The sequence below is a fragment of the Heloderma suspectum genome, chromosome 2, assembly GCF_057233095.1.
Source record: "Heloderma suspectum isolate Gila_16-S chromosome 2, 16-S_ref, whole genome shotgun sequence".
NCBI classification, from domain to species: domain Eukaryota; kingdom Metazoa; phylum Chordata; class Lepidosauria; order Squamata; family Helodermatidae; genus Heloderma; species Heloderma suspectum.
Genome location: NC_139459.1, coordinates 70,569,726 through 70,584,400, shown reverse-complemented (window position 1 = coordinate 70,584,400; position 14,675 = coordinate 70,569,726). Strand labels below are relative to the sequence as shown.

The following is a 14,675-nucleotide window of genomic DNA, read 5'->3' as shown; positions in this document are numbered from 1 at the left end:
GCATTTGTACAGTTTCAAGATCAGATCAAAAGGCCACATTTTACATATATTTGGCTCTAATGTAGGTATCCTTTGTAACCAGGGCCAAGGTGACAGGAGCCCCTTTGGAGAGGAACACAAGATCTAAAACAAACATGGTTATGAACATAATGTAATGTTATGAAGGACTCTTTACCAAATGTGGAAGGTTCTGTTTGTAGTTTTGAGCTTGTGTTTCTAAAGCTAGAGATCTCATAATGCAATGTTTTTGAAGTAAAAATTACATTAGCCACAATGTATATTTCCAGGACCACAAATTAGGTTATTACTTAGTACAAGGAAATGGAAATTGGAAATCAGTTGAATGGTTGAGTGGAAATTGAATTCTAATCTCTTAACAGGATTTCCCCCATTACAATCTACTTCCTCCACTGTAATGACTATTGTTTCTTCTGTTACAATATTTACTAGAATTTGGAAACAAAAAAAAGACGCAAAAGACACTGCTAGGACGCAATGTGGGCTACAAGAAATTCTGAGTAACAGAAGAGATTTAGGTTTTGATGCTTTTCCTTTCTGCTATGTAGAATTTACATTTCCTTATGCTCCCATGTTTTGAATCAGCACACTAGAACCGGACAATTGTAGAACCCAGGGTCATCCCATGAAGCTGGTTGGTGGGAGATTCCGGTCAGTTAACAGGAAGTACTTCTTCTCACAGCACATAGTTAAACTATGAAATTTGCTCCACAAGATAGGGGCCAGTTTGGATGGCTTTAAAAATGGATTAGAAAAATTCATGGTGGATAAGTCAGTCAATAGCTACTAGTCCTGAAGGCTACCTCCAGTATCAGAGGCAGTATGCCTCTGCATACCAGTTGATGGAGAACATGAGCAGGATGGTGCTATTGCAGTCATGTCCTACTTGTGGGTTTCCCACAGACAGCTGATGGGCTACTGCATGAACCAGGTGGAGCGTTGGTCTGATCCAGCATGGCTCTTCTCATGTTGTTATGTTCTTATGCGTACACTGCTTCCAGAACCCACAGTGATCCTAGAACTGGCACAAGAGTACAGCTCCCCCCTCAAGCCAGCACAGGACTTAGGCCTGATGCAGCAGCAGGCTTTGGCACTAATAATCTGAACTTACTAGAAAGTACTTTCACAGGATAGCAAGGACCACCACACCACTCTGGATAAGAAGGGTCTGGGTCCCCTATAAGCTATGTAGGTCAGAAAAAAAATAGTATGAGGAGAATGTGCCCATACTAGTTGGGATTGGTGTTTTTCAGGATCAAGCCCCCCCCCCCCCAGTTATATCTTTGTATGAGTAGACTAAGGGACTAGATCAGCCTTCTCTAACCTGGTACCCTCCAGATGTTTTGGATGACAACTCCCATCATCACCAGCCAATATGGCCAATGGTCAGAGATTATGGGAGTTGTCGTCCAAAACATCTGGAGGGCACCAGGTTGGGGAAAGCTGGGCTAGATAAACTTGTAGTCCAATAGGCAAGGATCAGTTCCAAGTAGCCCAAACAGGCTGGACTAAAGCAGGCATAGGAGATGCAAATAAGCAAATCTGAGTCAAAGGTGAGACAGGAAGAGTAGGAACTAGCCAATGGCCAATGGGAACTGGAAGCAAACACACAGGGTATGCTCTGTTGCACACATTGGGTCAATTCACATGATTGACGAGCCCACCGTGGTTTGCTTATTTCTTTATTTATTTAAGCAAGCCATGGTGTGCTGCAGCATGTGTGAGCAGCCATTTTCAATATTCAGTGCCCAATGGTTGTTTATTGTGTCATGAGAACCTAGGGACCATGGGTTATGCAAAGTTCAAACAATCCTCACATAACCCATGGTCTGTTGTTGGGTTATGTGAGGGTTGTTTAACCCTCGCATAACCCATGGGCTCCAGGTTCATATGACATGACAAGCTATGGCTGGGCATTAAATATGCAAATCCTGCTTGGCACATGATGGCATACGCTGCAGCTTGAACAATCCATGGTGGGCAGTTTTGATCGAGCATGACATTCAGCCCACCATAGGTTATTTAATCCATGGTGAGGCTGTGGTGCATGCGGGGTGTATGCAACCCCTGCTCAGAGGTTGTGGTATTGTGTGAACTCAGCGTGGGTTATGGGAGGGTTAGACAACCTTTGCATAACCCATGGTCTGTTTGAGGGTTTTGTTTAATCCTCGCATACGCATACTTGCCAGGTTCACATGATACAATAACCCCCAAAGGGGTGATATGCAACTTGTCACCCATAGATGCCATGACTCATCATGGGTTAAATAACCCACAACATGCCATGGCATGTCATCCAAACTCAGTCACTGAGTATGCAGATAGGTTATATAGGAGTGATGGTGAATTCTGGGACCCATCACACAGACAAGGGTCAAGAAAGGTATGGGACAGATTAAATCTGCCTTCTACAACCTGGTGCCCTCCAGATATCTTGGACTACAACTCCTGTAATTCCCAGCCAGCATGGTCATTGGCCATACTGGCTGGAAATTATGGGAGGTATAGTCCAACATATCTGGAGGGCACTGGGTTGGGGAAGACTGGATTAGATTGTCCTAAAATGTGCAGAGACCAGAGTGATGGCTAATGGAATCACTACTCAACTCGCAAAAAGCACTTAGCTTTATTTCTTGTTGCTGCCAGAGGTTCTAACAATAAGACCATCTGGAAAATTGGACAGACTTAGCCAGCTTCTGCCTCATCTCTCGGGCATTAGATTGTGCTTTGGCTGCAGTCACTACTCATACTTCATAGAACTGAGCAGCTTTATGGGGTGGGCTTCCAATGTTTCTTATTCTCATTATGTTGGCAGGTTTAGAACTGCAGAGTGTTCAGCTCTTTGCCACCTGTCATGTTCCTGGTCATACCTCTTGAAGCATGGCTATCGTTGCTTTCAAAGTTCATTCACTAGTGAATACTATGCTCCAGCTTCCATGCTGTCTGCCTCTATATACTGCACTCAGTTCTTGGCCTGCGTAAAACCAAGCTGCTGTTCTCCCAAGTCTGCTCTTTGCTGACCTCTTTGCCTCCAGTCCAGTGTATGCCCCAGCCATGGGCTGCTAAGGTTTGGAGGTGCTGAGAAAGTGATAAGCCAGATCCAGGTTTACTTACAAGAAGCACACAGGCATACCCAATGGTTGGATCAGACAGCTTCTCTGAACCAAGAGGTATGGTGCAAGATGGGTTTTATACCATACATGTTAGCATTGATGCAGCATGACAGCAGCAAGAGTTAATTAGAGTTCATCTGCAACTTTCCCAGCATAGCCTAACAGTACTTGGTTCCCAGCACAGACACCTATAGCTTTAAGACAAACAGAGCTCCACTATCCGAGACTCTGATAAGATAAATGGTACCAGAGCTCATTAGCATGGAATGTGCTGAGGTGGCCATATCGATCTTTGACTCATCTTACAAGCCAAGGAGCCCACTTGCAAGGAAATTGCACTTAATAATGAACCAAAGCAGAGAGCGTTATGGATATCTAAGCCTCTCTCAGCTACTGTTAGCTTGCTTACAGGCCTGGGACCTTACATCCAGAGACTTGTGTCAGCTGCTGTCTGACATTTCTTATATTGTCCTTTGCCTGCTCATTCCCCAGCAAACTCTCCTGTTTTCACCTTTGCATGTAGCCTAGGCTAAGGACTGCTTTGCATGTTACACAGTTCCCACACAAGGTATGAGAAGGCAGTGAATAATATCCCATGTACTGGTTGGGCACATTTTACAATCTACATGTGGATTTTATTATGTTAATTTTGACATGGAAGCGCTTTCTGTGTTGGAACTGTCCCTAACGTCAGTAAATTCTGAAAGGTACCATAATGGTATGCTAGGAAAAGACACTGTTGATAAGAGATCACAAGAGGAGAAATGGAGAAGAATGAAGGAATATGATACTCCTTAGGAACAACAGTGTGAGAATACTTAGATAATTTTTAATAAGGTGTTGTGTGCTCATTGACTGAGACTCTCTGGCTCATGTGACCTCTAAAGCCCAAAACAGCCTAGGGCCAAGATAATGGGGGAAAGGCCTTGTCCCATAGGGAAAGATGGCCTTCTTCCCAACCTGGGTGGTGCCTAGGTTGGGTAAGGCATCCATAGAAACATTTGCTGGTGACTCAAGCCCAATTCATACATTCATACAAATAATGCATCGGCAGGTAATGGGTCACTGGCACCATCCCTGATGTCAACCAACATCACTGGCCCCATCCCTTAAAATATTCAGATTCAATGTGACTTCTGCAAAGGGGTCTTCATAGAATCATAGAATAGTAGGGTTTGAAGGGGCCTACAAGACCATTGAGTCCAACCCCCTGCTCAATGCAGGAATCCAAGTCAGAGCATCCCTGACAGATGGCTGTCCAGCCTCGTCTTGAACGCCTCCAGTGTGGGAGAGCCCACCACCTCCCCAGGTAATTGGTTCCATTGTCGTATTGCTCTAACAGTCAGGATGTTTTTCCTGATGTTCAGCCAGAATCTGGCTTCCTGTAACTTGAGCCCATGATTCTGTGTCCTGCACTCCGGGATGATCGAGAAGAGATCCTGGCCTTCCTCTCTGTGACAACCTTTCAAGTACTTGAACAGTGCTATCATATCTCCCCTCAGTCTTCTCTTCTCAAGGCTAAACATGCCCAGTTCTTTTGGTCTCTCTTCATAGGGCTTTGTTTCCAGTCCCCTGATCATCTTTGTTGCCCTCCTCTGAACCCTCTCCAGTTTGTCTGCATCCTTCTTAAAGTGCGGTACTCAGAACTGGACACAGTACTCCAGATGAGGCCTAACCAGTGCTGAGTAGATGGCAACTAGTACTTCCCGGGATTTGGAAGCTATGCTTCTATTAATGCAGCCCAAAATAGCATTGGCCTTTTTTGCAGCCACATCACATCACATCAGCTTGTGTTCTACAACAATTCCAAGATCCTTCTCGCTTGTAATGTTGTTGAGCCATGTCTTGTAACTGTGCATTTGGTTTCTTTTTCCTAGGTGCAGAACTTGGCATTTATCCCTATTAAATTTCATTCTGTTGTTTTCTGCCCAGCACTCCAGTTAATCAAGACCACTTTGAATTTTGTTTCTGTCTTCCAGGGTATTAGCTATCCCGCCCAATTTTGTGTCATCTGCAAATTTGACCAGCATTCCCTGCACCTCCTCCTCCAAGTCATTCATAAAAATGTTGAAGAGCACTGGGCCCAGGACTGAGCCCTGCAGTACCCTGCTCATTACCTCTCCCCAGTTTGAGAAGATCCCATTGATAAGCACCCTTTGAGTCCGATTCTGTAGCCAGCTGTGGCTCCACCGGATCATTGTTTCATCTAGCCCACTTTGAGCTAGTTTGCTCATCAGGATATCATGGGGCACTTTGTCGAAAGCTTTGCTGAGGTCAAGGTATATTATGTCCACAGCATTCCCACAGTCCACAAGGGAGGTTACTTGATCAAAAAATGAGATCAGATTCATCTTGCAGGATTTGTTCTTGACAAATCCATGTTGGCTCTGAGTTTCTTCTCATGCATGTCCAGCTGAACATGAGTAGGTGTCCCTTTGTGGATGTTGTGCTGCATGTGCATAACTCAAGGGGCCAGCAATGAGCACAATGTTAGGGGCAGGGCCAGTAGAGTGATCCCACTCTCCTCTTCTCAAAGCATGACTTGCCCACATGGAGAAGAATCTATGAAGAGGGCTCTGCTCTTTGCTCATTATTTAGAACGGTTTGATTTGAAAGAGCTTTTAACAAGGATCCTTCTACCTGCTTATATTTATTAGCTGCTGCTGCTGTCTATATAGGTTTAGTTATTTTAGGGCACAATCCTATGCATGTTTAGACAGAGAAAAGGCCTACAACTCCTAGCACTCCCCAGCCAGTAGCTAGACGGCCATAGGATATCTGGTTTTCTGGGAACCAACCTTGGAGCCCACGTTCTGAGGTCGGTTTCCAGAGAACTGACCTCCCACCACTTCTGCACTGCCTCAGAGGCAGCGTGGAACAGCCCCGTCCTCTGTGCTTGCAAGAGGAGTGCGGAGCAGCCAAAAAGGGGCATTCTGGGGTGGGGAGGGTGGAATTGCCTGTGCAACACATCCAATGTGTTGTACGGCAGCCTCCTCCCCGGCTCAGCCCTCCCATGGCTAGACAGCCGCAATTGGCTGTCTAGCCAAAATGCAGGGCAGGAGAAGCGTGGAGGGAACGATCCCCTCCGTGCTTCTCCTGCCCTGCATTGGATAGGTGGTCACCTCCGAGTTCGGAGGTGGCCGCCTATCTGAATAGGATTGCGCCCTTAATGTGTTTAGTGTTTTTTTTTTCTGAATTGTATTTTATATGTTTATGTTAGCTGCTTTGTAGATTGTGAGCCTTGTGTGGCGCAGAGTGGTAGGCGGCAGTATTGCAACTGAAACTCTTCCCACGACCTGAGTTCGATCTCAGCGGAAGCTGGGTCCCAGGTAGCCAGCTCAGGTCAACTCAGCCTTCCATCCTTCCAAGGTCAGTAAAATGAGTACCCAGATTGTTGGGGGAAAGGTAGTCACGACTGGGGAAGGCAATGGCAAACCACCCCACTATAGTCTGCCATGAAAACGCCAGCGTAAGCAGGCGTCCCTCTAGGGGTCAGGAATGACCCGGTGCTTGCACAGGAGGAACCTTTCCTTTCCTTTGTAGATTGTACTGTGGAAAGGCAGCAGACAAATATTTTAAATTAATATTGATGGACCATCATATGTGCTACAAACTAAATCTCTAACATCTTCAACTTTATCATGACATCTCCTAAAATCATGAGCCACTGCTTCTCACTGTGATGAGAATCATGGTGATTTGACTATCCCTTATATATATTTTTAAAGAAACATCTCAGCAGCTTTAGCATTTCTCTCATCATAGACACAAGTTACCATTTATACATTTAATGTTCATAGTGCAAAATAGAATTAAGTGAATTTGAGCCTATTTATTTATTTGTTTATTTATTAAAAGTATTTATAGATTGCCTTCCTGCCCACCAGGCCCCTCAAGATGATGCATAATTTTAAACAGGACATATCCTACAACCAAGTGCTTGCAGTGACTTACTACTGGGTTTGAAAGACTGTTTTTCTGTCTGTGTTACTGTCTGCCTATGCTGATGCTGCCTTTCACCCCACCAGACCCAGTGGGCCTCAGCCACCACTGCTTCCTTCTGGTCAGGGTCAAACTGATGAAGATTCAGAACAGAAGGTGTTTACAAGCTGCTACTCTCTGAAAAAACTGCAGCTTCTTGTGTTCAACTTCTTATAGCTGAGAGGCACAGCTTTGGCTCTCTTGAAGGGCTGCTTCAGAAGTTTTCCTCTTCCTTCAGCTCCATCTTCCCCAGCTTTTACATGAATTCAACCCTCAGCTGCCCTTCTGACTTCTTATCTTTTTTAACAGTTTTTTTTTATTTTTAACAAGTAAGACATTAATAAACAATAAGACGACTTGCGAATGCATTCACTACCATCTGTCATCAATATCTTTTTACAATACAAAGATTGCCTCACCTATACTCTATGCATTTATCCTACTCCCTTCATATCCTGCCATCCTAACAAATCTTTCCATAGTTGACTATGAGTCTGTGGTAGTTTTAATGTTTCCTTGTGCCTAATCATATAAGTTCATTAATGCCAAGTCTAACAGGCTCTGCCTCTACTGTCTGCTCTGGCCTAGCTCAGCTCAGCTTAGGATTCGTCTCGAATCTGGCTCTCTCTTCAGCATTGACCAAGTGGCCTGTGTCTGGCTTTTTATTCATTCCAGCCACACATGAACCCATCCAGTCAAAAATTGCATCTTGGCAGACTGATAGTTCATCACCTTTAATTAAAAGACCAATTAGTGTTTATGGAATATCCACCCCTTGACCTATCACTGACTGACCTTTTGCACCCTTCTGATCCCTCTGTCCTGCATAGAAAAAGAGGACTCCAATGGTCTCTCCTGGACTTAACTATATCCCTCACATGTGATAGCCACTCCCTTGTCCATTGCATTGGTAACACGCCTGTGCTACTTGGCAGAGCGCCACTATGTAATGTTCTGGCATGTTTTATTTTTTAAAGAACAGTTTTTCCATACATGCACAAATGAAAATAGTAAGGGGTGGGCAGATAATGATCTGGACTGCAAGGGGTGTGGAAGGGGAATTTAACCCTTCCCTCCTCTGCTGATGTCTGCTTCGGAAAACAGCCATTTCAAGATGTTTAATCCATACATTGCTGTAGGCTGACTTTTCATTTCCAGTCTTCTCGTTTCACAACACTAAAATCATCAGGAGGCCCAAGAGCAGGGGAGTGAAAGGCACTTGCCCTAGTATTGGAGCCATTCAGCACGTAATTACAAAGTTATTTCCTCAAGGTCCTGTGTTGGGTCACTTTGATACTCCTGGTGTCAGCAGACTGTTTGTCAACCTGATTCATAACCTTCATGTCACTCCTTGTGCGTTCAATTGGATGTGCTTTTTATCGCTTTGTTTTTGAGCACCTCACAGGTGAGTTGACATGTCTGCGGTAACAGCTTGTCATGTAAGCACAAGGATACAAGTGGCATTTGAACGTTAGGATTTCTGTTAGGGTGTATGTGTGGGGGCATGGTATGTATGAATGGTTTTTGGTTTACAAAGCATTTGCCTTTGATTGAGCAGCTTTGGACATATGTGCTTGAATTCAGATTCAAGCTGGCAAAAGAGACTTCCCTGCCTCCCTCCAGCCCCTAGAAAACGCTACACAGAGAGTCAGGAGCCCCTGATGAATGGGGTGAACTGTAATGCGGGGAAGAGGGGCATCCACAAAATTGGGTGGAGGGACCTTCTGTGAGCACTCAAGGAAGGTCCCTTCCTCTCACAGAAGGCAAATCCTGGATCCAACCCTCAGAATATGGGAGAGCAGGAGTTAACAAGGTGAATTATTTACCTTACCTTACTTCCTGTCTTTCATGCTTCTTTCTATCCTTTGAAATGGAGAGGTGCAGGCTCTGTGTCTATTCCTAGAACATAGACATCTCGCCATAGGGGAACAAAATTTACGGGAGAAGTCTGAAAGAAATGCAGAAAACAGAAAACACTACATGCCAAGATTCAGTATCACTGTGGCTGCCATTTTAAAAACAACCAAAGCAATTTACATCAAAGAGTTGTAAATGTTCTTACCCAAAGTAGTAAATACAAAGTTCCTGTAATAGTCATCTTTCAGAGTTAAGTAACTCAGACGTCTTACACTTCCTCCATTTTTCAAACAGTAATTAAAATGCAATATGGATTAATTTCTTGTCACATTTGATTTTTATTGCCAAATTGTTTCACACAGCAGAGCATCAAATTTGTAAACTGCTTAGCCCTTTGCCAGTTCTTTTGTCTTCTCCCTCCCTTTTGCCTTTTCTTCCTTTTTAACTTCTTGTGTGCCCAAACATAAATGTTTGACCTATTTCATATTACCAAATTACTAGCAAACACAAACAAGCTGCTATTCAGCTGACTTAGACCTAGTTCAGACCACTCTTTTTGCATGACGAACTATGGGTCAACTTCATCTGGACTGTAGTTCAGCGCACTGTGAGGCTCTTATCCAGTTGCTACAGTGACTACATAGCCAGGTCACTGTAGATTTCCTCAACCAGCAGTGTACCTGAACAACAAAGTGATTTATGGCACTTTAAAGACTGACAGATTTATTGTAACATGACTTTTCACGGATAAGAGCTCCCTTAGGATATAGATAAAGTGTGTTGGATCCAGACTTAGTCGTGTGTTAATCCCACTGAAATCAACACTATAGGTCACTGGGTGTAGAGATGGGCGAACCCCCAATGTCGGGGGGGGGGGAGGGATCCGCAGAAAGGAAATCTGGGCTGCTTAGGGCCCTGTGGATTTCCCCAGAGCTCTGGTGCATCCGCTGCAGTTCGTGGGGTGGCTTTCTGGCTGTCTAAAAGGTGCAATAGGCTAATGGTGGCTGCCATTAGCCTATCATGGGAAAATTACGGTAATAAATTGCGTAGTTTATGGCATTTGCTGCTGTAAAACACTTCCCTTTATGTAAATTGCAGCCTTTTACACTGCAATTTACATAGAAGGAAGTGCTTTATGACCACACATGCTGTAAACTACGCAATTTACGGCTGTAATTTTCCCATGATAGGCTAATGGCGACTGCCATTAGTGTATCACGCCTTTTAGGGAATCAGAGAACTGCCCCATGAACTGCAGTGGATGCATGAGGTAAGGGGGTGCTGGTCCACTGTGGAATCCAGCCTCATTTGGGCCTGCACTGGATTTCTCCAGCATCTCTAACCAGGTGCCCTGTGGCCAGCTGACTAACTCAGGGCGCAATCCTATTGGGATGCCCGTAAGCCATCCATTGCAGAGTGAAAGGAGTGGCAGAGGCGATCTCCTGCTCTTTATTTTGGCTAAATGAGCTTTTTTGCCTATCTAGCTGGGGAAACTTGGGGATATGGTGTACGTCTCCTCCCCTCCCTGCCCACCAGCACACCTCCTTTCCCTCCTCCCTGAGGTTGCATTTGTGGCCTCGAAGAGGCAGCCAGTGCAGGCAGCTAGTGCGGTCCTCTCTATGCCGGCTGTGAGGGGAAGGGAGATGGTGCCGGGACCTTGGACTCTTGGCTCCAAAGTTGGAGCGCTGCCTCCGACCCCAGACTCTGTTTGTTTGTTTGTTTGTTTATTTAAAATATTTATTGGCCACATTTCAGGGCGGAAGCCCTCCCAAGGCAGTTTACAACAATAAAATACATTAAAATAATTAAAATATTAAAAGTCATACAATATAAACAACAATAAAACAACAATAAAAGCCAATCCTATGGTCTAGGGGCCATAGGATTGCTCCCTCCATCTGCATCCAATCCATAGATAAAGTGTCTTTGTTATTTTCATTGCAATGAAATGCAATGAAAACACAGCTACCCCTCTGGGATTTATCATTGTACATGACACTTTTTAAAATTGCTTTCTTTAATTTTTACGCCAGTCTATAGCAAAACGTTCTCAGGGCAACTCGCACAATAAAGTTACTCACACTTTACAGAGTAACATAAGCAAAAAATACAGGGCTCTCCCCTAATGAGTTTGGAAGCTCAATTTTGACAGTTGGTGAAAAGGATCTGCCATAGACCTCATAAAAAAGAGAAGTGCAGAGAATCTTGAAGTGTCTATGTATTTCAGGCACATGTAGGCAGACATTTAGCTTGACCTATTCTGTTACATGAATTCTGTAGCTACCATTTTCCAAGATGGCTGATGTATAAATGGGGATATGCGAAAACCCATGAACATGTACATATAGAAAGTACATTTTGGTGGCAAAATATAGGTATCTTTAGTCAAGATGGATAGGAAAAAACTATTACTAGATGCTGTTACCACCAGTATGGTCTAGTGCAAGGCTGGGCAAATTCCTTTAGTTCGAAGGCCATGTGCAGTGTTGGGTGGACAGTCAGGGGCTGCACACCCAAGGGCATGTGTGTGCATACATTACACATATGCGCACACACATATATCCAGATTGCTGGGGGGAGGCTTTAGCTTCGTCCTCACCCCAGTGATGCTGCTCATGATTGCTGGCTGGAGAGAGAGACTTTACCCTTGCCCTCTTCCCAGCAATTGTGGTGGGAAAGAAGCCATGTAGGGATGATTTTCCTTACACAGCCTCCTTCCCAGTGCTCTCAGTTCTGCTGGAACGTAAGTGTGCAGGGAGGACAATACCTGCATCTCCTGTTTCTCAGCTGAATCAGCCAATTCTGCTCAGAAATAGGGAGTACGGGAATGAGTCTCTTCACACACCCATTTCCCATTTCTCCTCCTGCCAGCTCACCAAATAGCTGTCCGGTGGGCTGGTGGGAGCTCAGTTCTTCTGAGAAACAAGGTTCATGAGGAGACTCATCCCCACATGCTCGTTTCCGAGCAGAATTGTCAGCAGCTTACAAACAGCAGCAAAAGCTCTCCTGGTTGGGTGCTTGGCAGCAATTCGTCGGCAACAGAGCACAACCCGTGTTGTATGTTTGTTACCAAGCTTGCTCAAAGCATCACTTCCAGTTAAAATGTGAGCTTCTACCAAAACACTTCACAGCTCAGGTTCAAGTTTGATCAGACGGTGATGCGAAGGGATAAAGCATCTTTTTATCCCTGTTTCAAATAGAGCCCATAGCTTTGTTAGGCCTTTGATGTTAAGCCAGGGCCAGCCCTCCCATGAAGCAGGGTGAGGCACCCACCTCAGGTGGTGGAGTTTGAGGAGTGACGAATTGTGCTGCTCCCCGCTCCCCTCAGGAAGCCTCGCTGCTTCCAGCGGTTGCTCTGGAGAGCTCCACCAGCTGCTTTCCTGCCACAGCGTTTGCCACAGCAAGAGAGCGGCTGGTGGGCCCCTCTGGAGCAGTGACCCTCCCTTTGTTTCCCTCATTGTGCCCCCCTTACTTTTGCTGCTGCGTCAGCTCTGTGCACTTTTGGGGCTCGCACAAGAGGTATTGTGAGACCTGGCAGGCTCATGCGAGAGCCCCACCGCCACTTCTGGCTGCACAGTTCCTCATATTGCTGACATGGCAGCAAAGGGAAAGGTGGACATGATGCAGCAGAAAGGGGTGTGATATGGCAGCGGTGGCACGTGTTCTCTCCTTCCTCAGGTACCTTGTCACGTACCTTAAAAGGTACTACATCTGTGTCATTTGGAAGCAGTACGATATGCTGGGCATCACCTTGCTGAGCTGCCCAGCTCAAAGGTAGAAAAGAGCAGCTCCCGTGCTTGTGTGTATTATTTGGATTGGGGAAATGGCACAGCCAGAAAAGGCTTCCTCCCTCCCGTTGTGGCTCCAACCTGGATCAGGGAGGCAGGTGTTCCATGACTGCATTTGCTCTTTAATAAATAAAACAAAAATGCTGTAGTCTCCCTGTGAAGGTTTGAGGCCTACAAAGGCAAGGAAAAGAAAAAAGTCAGGCCTAGAGGCCTGGAGTTTTCTGTTGAGAGGCGGTATCCCCGAGAAGAGTAGTTTAATTCCCCAATTCAGTTTTATTTTCCTGACTTCGGTTTCATTTCTCCAGGCTTGAAATAGTACTTTCGGTTTGGGGGAAAGAGGGGGAAAGGGGATATAAAGTGGAAGAGAGCCAGAGAGAGGGGGACCAGAGAGAGAGAGAAAGCCAGTGAGAGGGGGACTAGAGACAGGAAGACTAGAGAGTCAGAAAGACTGGAGCAGGAAGAAGCAGCCTGGAGAAGCTTAAGTGCAATTAGGGTGGAGGAACTTGTGCTTTTGCAACGGTTATTTTCCCTTAATGCCTTTTGTATCACTCAGCTCTATTCTGTAAATACCTTTACTTGTAATTTGCTTGCTTTAATTTACCAGTAAACTTTTGTGGTTAAAACCCAAGTCTCTGAAATACTAATCACTCCATGTCTACAGTCATGTTTAGGGGTGTACGAAACACGTGGTTCCACTGAGGTCATCTGTGTGGGAGGGAGGCGCACCGCCCCCCCCCCGGAATCCTCCCTGCCAGCTCCGCTCTGCGGCAACTCTGTAGAGCTGCCAGCCGGGGCCGGCTGCAGCTGGAATTCTGGCCGCAGCCAGGCTGCTGCGGCCACAAATGGCGGCCGCTACACCGGCTGCCATTTGCGTGGCTTCCAGCCATGATAGGCTACGTAAGTAATTACGTAGCCTATCACAAAAAAGGCAGCCATGCAAATGGCAGCCGCTACGCCATTTGCGTGGCTGCCTTTTTCGTGATAGGCTATGTAAATACTTATGTAGCCTATCATGGCAAAGAGCAGGAGCACAAATGACGTAGCAGCTGCCATTTGCGCCTCTGCTCTTTGCCAGGATAGGCTACGTAAGTATTTATGTAGCCTATCACGAAAAAGGCAGCCACGCAAATGGCGGCCGCTACGACCATTTGCGGCTGCAGCAGCCTGGCAGTGGCCAGGAGACCAGCCGGAGGAGCTGCCACCACCAGAGTCACCGCCAGAGTCACCGCCAGGTAAGCTCCGTCCCGGGGGGATTCCGCGGGGTGGCAGGGGGGAGGCCATTCCACCACGGATTCCAGGGGGGCAGATTCTAAAGAATCCGACCTCACTGGAGTCTGTGGCGGAATTCTCTGATATCCCTAGTCATGTTATTGGGAAAGGAAGGAAAAAGAAGGAAGGTGGGACTCTTAAGGAGGCAAGAGATCCTTAAGAAGTTGATCAGGGGGTCCAGGTCATTGGTGGAACCTTGACACTCCCCCATCACCATTTCATATACTTATGCCCTTAGACTGGGGAGACCAAGTTTCTGTTCCCACTTAGCTATGAAGCTCATTGATTGTTCTGGGGCCACTGTCCTAGAGTCACTCTCCATCAGCCTAGCTTACCTCAGTGGGTTGTTGGGAGGATAAAAAGGACCATGTACACCATCCAATTCTGGGTCCTTCCACCCTCTGAAATAAGGTAGATGGTGATCAGAGACAGCTGTGGTACCCTGACTTGAGAAATGCCTCCCCAGGGAGGTTGCCACATTGCCTGTTAAGCACCAGGTCTAATCCTTTAATTTCCCTCCAGATCTTTTAGGTTCTTTTTAATTTGTAGGTAGTAGTTTTTATGCTGACATTTTATTCTGCTCTGCTGTGATCTTTAAAAATGTATATTGTTGTATTATCTTGTTGTTTTTATTGTTTGATTTTGTCAA

The 14,675-nt window shown here is 45.7% G+C and overlaps 1 long non-coding RNA gene across 1 annotated transcript in view; it reads right to left on the bottom strand.

Moving 5' to 3' along the window:
• LOC146352329 (uncharacterized) overlaps positions 1-14,675 on the bottom strand; it is a 62,757-nt gene that overhangs the window by 24,681 nt on the left and 23,401 nt on the right. The window contains exon 3 of the long non-coding RNA XR_014787681.1: positions 8,944-9,060. This is a non-coding gene — a long non-coding RNA (uncharacterized LOC146352329). The remainder of the gene's footprint in view (positions 1-8,943; positions 9,061-14,675) is intronic.